Raw genomic sequence first — 4,566 nt, 5'->3', positions numbered from 1 at the left:
TTCCTCTCAGAACTCTTCAGTCGCGCTGAGTCAGATGGATCCTGAGTCTGGCTCCTATCTCAGCCGCCACCTAAAATGTGCACAACCAAGGATTCCTCTTGACTGGCCTCCTCAGGGTCAAGGTGACAGCGGCAAGCAGATACCCAAACTCTTGTGTCTTCCTGCCTGTACGTCTGACTGCCATCCTCTCTGGGGGGGTCTCCTGGCACTGTGGTCTCCCTGTCTCATCTGGGTTCCACCCTGCTGCCAGATTTCTCTCAGAAACAGGGCTTACCTCATACTTTGGCTCTCCCCTAACTTCTGGTGGAGGTAGACCACTCTAACACACTGGCCTGGCCTGTTTCCCCGGGCACTGCTCAAAGCCCTGCTCCAGGAAAAATGGACTTTCTTATAGATTCCCAAACAGTCCTGTGCTTTCCTGATTCTGGGTCCTTGGTACATTATCCCTTCTATCTCTCTTTCTCCTCCGCCCCTGAAGACTAAGGAACCTCTTTCTCTGCTCCTTCTTAGCCCAGTCTAGGCAGCTCTGGAGGTGTTCTGCCCATGTCCCCCTCTCAGAGCACAGGCACCTGCTGCAGAAGGGCAGGTGGCTGTGGCTTCCAGCTGAGCTACCTGAAGGATCTTCCCTGTATTCTGCCCAAGGCCATGAGAGCTTCAGACAGTTCCTGAGCCTGGGAAGGTGAACAGGTTCCTATTCCGGGCTGGATGGGACCCCTCTAGGCCAGCACTCCACCTGGCCAGATTGAGACCCTCATAGCTCCCTGTGTCAGAGTCCCTTCTTCCCTTTCTCCTGCTACAGGAGTCAAACCCGTGTCATGTTCTGGATTCCTCTCCTGCCCACTCCCCTCTCCCCTCTGTTTTTTTCTCTGTTATTACCTTCCCTTGCCCCCAGTAATTCTCTTATGCTGCCAACCCTTTCTTGGGGTCTGCTTCCCAGAGGACCTGACTACCACACAGCCATGGGTGACTCCAAGGGGAGGTCTTCATCAGCAAAGCCCCTCTGTACTTCCTGGGTGGTTCTTTGTCGTCCTGTCCCTGGGTCCTGGAACTGTCTCTTCCTCTGGGTCCTCTGGACCTTGGTTTTCAGGCATTTTGCTCTGTGCATGTTAGTTCTCACCCAAGTGCTCTGTGTACTCTGTAAGACTTAGGCCACTTCTGCTTACTGGGATCTTCTGCCAGGTCTGAGCACCCTGCACTGAGTGGGAGCTTCATGATTGTTGGCTCATTTCACTGCAGATGAATACAGCCATCCCAGGTACCCAAGGCTGTGTTCTAGAGTCAGTGAGGAGGGCTGCTCAGGAGGGGTTTGGTTGAGACAGATAGGTATGGGCACAGAAAGGTTTGGGGTGAAGGGACAGATGCAAGAAGGAGAACTTCTCATCCACAAAAGCAGATGAGGCCCAGTACATGCAGCCAGCATGAGGCCGTGGGCCAGGGGGACCCGACTGGGTTTGAGTTGGGGCAAAGTACGCCATGGCAGGGTTGAAGAAAAGGAGGAGAAAAAGTCAAAGGGACAGAAAATGTCAGAAGCGGAAGCTTTCCCAACAGGGAAGTCTCCTTCTCTTTCCTGGAGTGGGGCCAACATTACCCAGCCTTTCCTAACCTCTATAAGGTGCTCTGATCCAACAGTTCAGTGGGGAAGGAAGGGAGGGAAAGAAGTTGCTCAACATACTAAATCATGGTTAGATAAAAGAAATAAGTTCTGGTGGTCTGTGCACAGCAGGGTAACTATAGGTAAAGGTATATATAGTATGCTTATATCAAAAAAGCCAGAAGAAGGGATTTTGAATGTATTCACTACAAAGAAATGATAAATGTTTGAGGAGATGGATATGTTCACCATGATTTGAACAATGTATTGTATTACGGTTATGCAATATATATATGTTTTGAAACATCACCTAGGTACCCCATAAATATGTACAATTATAAGCATCAATTAAAAAGAACACAAACAGTGTGGCCATCCTGACAGCTGACTCTACCTCTGAGATGGCCTCTTCCCTTCCTCTCAAGGTTCTGCTCTTTGCGGGCTTCTCTGCTGCTAAGGAATTAACGCTTCTGTGTCTTAGTGTCTGACTGCTCCCATCGGTAGCTGCATTTTATTTTATATTTATTTAGTAATTGCATTTTAAAGAGTAATTTCTCCTCCCTCCCTCCCTCCCTCCCTTCCTTCTTTTCTTTCTTTTGCAGTGCTGGGGATTGAACCCAGGGCTTTGGGCATGCGAGGCAGGCACTCTACCAACTAAGGTATATCTCCAGCCCCAAGAGTAATTTCTGACACAACAAAAAATTAAAGTTTTAAGGTTGCAACTCTATTGAAAAGAAATGGTTTAAAAATTTAAATTGTGAGGTGTCAAGCTGGATGGGGCTCTGGAGGTGATCTGGTTGGGAGCCCAGCCCCTCCACCCCTGACAGTAGCTGTGTTTCTGCCACTGCGTAGGCTGGCCGGACCTCACCCTCATTGACCCTGGTTGACAGGGAGACAGAATAGGGTGACCCTCTCTTTAGGGTGGGCCAGGCCTCTGGTGCCCCCTGCTCCCTCCTGAACTCTCAGAAGGTGGTGAGTCTGACTTCTGCTTTCCCTCTCAGACCAGAGTGTTGTGCAGGGCTGGGAGGGGGGCAATGCCCTGACCTTAGGGTGCCTAAGCTGGGAAGGGAAGGCCCTGGGTCCCAGGTATGGGTGTTCAGGGGCTGAGGTGGGGAGCTGCGGAGGGTGGCGGGTGGCAAAGCGGAAGGTCCTGACTCCTCATAGCCCAACCCAGGTTGTTCAGTGTGAGCTGGAAGTGCCCCACCCTCCCCACTATGAGCAGCTTCCTTCCTGACTGCTGGCAAGGTCTGGGTGGGGAGCCAAGGGGGAAGGAGGGAAGGGAGGCAGGCGAAGCGGGAAGGGAGGCCTCCGTCCTTCTCAGGATGTAACTCAGGTTGTGTGCCTGGAGAGGTTTGCTCAGCTTTCAGATTGGAAACCAAACTGGGCGTTGGGGTGGAGGCCTGGGGCACTGAGAGTTGCAGTCAGAGAAGGCTTTCCTCCTCTGAATGGGGCTGCTGCGACCGCCTTGGGCACCCTCCAGTAGACCTCGCCCTTCTGGAGATAGCCACATGGTGGCAGCAGAGAGCTGAAGAGGAGAGATCTGTGTTCAGTCCTGGGATCAGACCCCAAAGACAGCTGGTGAGACTCAGGCAATGAGCCTGGAGGCCACAGTGTGCACCTCTGAGCCCAGATTCCTTGGGGGGTCCAACTTATCCTCTGGGACCTTGGAGGAGTTCATCCGCAGAAACCTAAAACTCCTGAGAGTGACCCTGTGAGCAGCCCCCAGACGAGCAGGGGTGCCTTTCCCTGGGACATGTCCCGGTGAACTGAAGGGGCAGGGAGCCATGTCCAGCGTAACCAGGAGTGAGTGCTCTGGCCGCTGTTGAGAGGAGGCAGTTCTAGAGCCGGGGGAGCCAGGGATGGGGTGCTTGGAGATGTCTCCCCTGTCTTTCAGGTAGGCTCCCTAGGGAGAACCTGGGGAGCACTTGGGTCTGATCACCTCTTCTGGGATCAGTTCTGCCTCCTGGCTCTCAGACTGAGAGGAAAGCCTTGTTGCCCAGAGGCCTTTGGGTACCCTCAGACCTCATCCTGGCAGCTTTTGGGGTTCCTGGAGTTCATTTCATAAAGGCATTAATCCCATTCATCAGGGTTCCAACCCCATGACCCAATCACTCCTAAAGACTCCACCTCTGAATACATTGGGGTTAGCATTTCAATGTATGAATTTTGGGGGGCTCAAAATCCATCTGTAGTAGTGTGTATGTGTATGTGCATGTGAGTGTGCACATGTGCATGTGGGTGTGTAATGTGTACGTGTGCAAACACGTGTGTGCATGTGTGTCACTGATCTGCCTCCTCATCTCATCCCTGCCCTTCCAAAGCTAATTTGGGCCAAGAACACTGGTATGGATATGAATGTTTTAACATCCCTAGGGATTTGAAGTTGCTCTTCATCCTTTGGATCCAGAGTGAGAATGAGGAGTTTTTAGGGCCAGGCTAAGGTCTCCTGAGTGATGGCCATAGGAGTCCCTGTCCAGGCTATGGGGACCTCACACAGAAAGCCATATTATCTGCCAATACAAGACTATAGGATTACCTCGGACTTGAGACAGACGGCTGTCAGGCCCCTCCCTCCTCCTCTCTCCTGCTCCTCTCCTCCAATCCCCCAGGCTGGCCCAGTTTCCTGGTGAGGTTGCTGTAATGCTGGGTCTCTCAGGAACCAGGGCTTTGAGCCTCAAGTGTGCCCAGCGTGGAAATTCCGTAGCAACTGGCACTGGTGATAGCAGGGGCACAGTCCACTTTCCCTGCTTCTCAGATACCCTGAATAGGGTCTGGACCCTCTTTGTCTTCAAACCACGATGAGAAGAGCAGCCTTTAGATTTCCCTACTGATTGAATATATAGAAATCCTGACGTTAAACCCTGAGGTACCTTCGATCGTTGTGGGATTGTCTTTTTTAAAGAGGAAGAATTCACTGTGGTTTATGGTTTTGGAGGCTGCAGTCCATACTCAGTTGGCCCGTTGCTTTGGGCCTG

The sequence above is a fragment of the Spermophilus citellus genome (assembly GCF_964194105.1).
Source record: "Spermophilus citellus genome assembly, chromosome: 3".
NCBI classification, from domain to species: domain Eukaryota; kingdom Metazoa; phylum Chordata; class Mammalia; order Rodentia; family Sciuridae; genus Spermophilus; species Spermophilus citellus.
The sequence above is the reverse complement of the archived record's forward strand: the minus strand, read 5'-3'. Positions refer to the sequence as shown.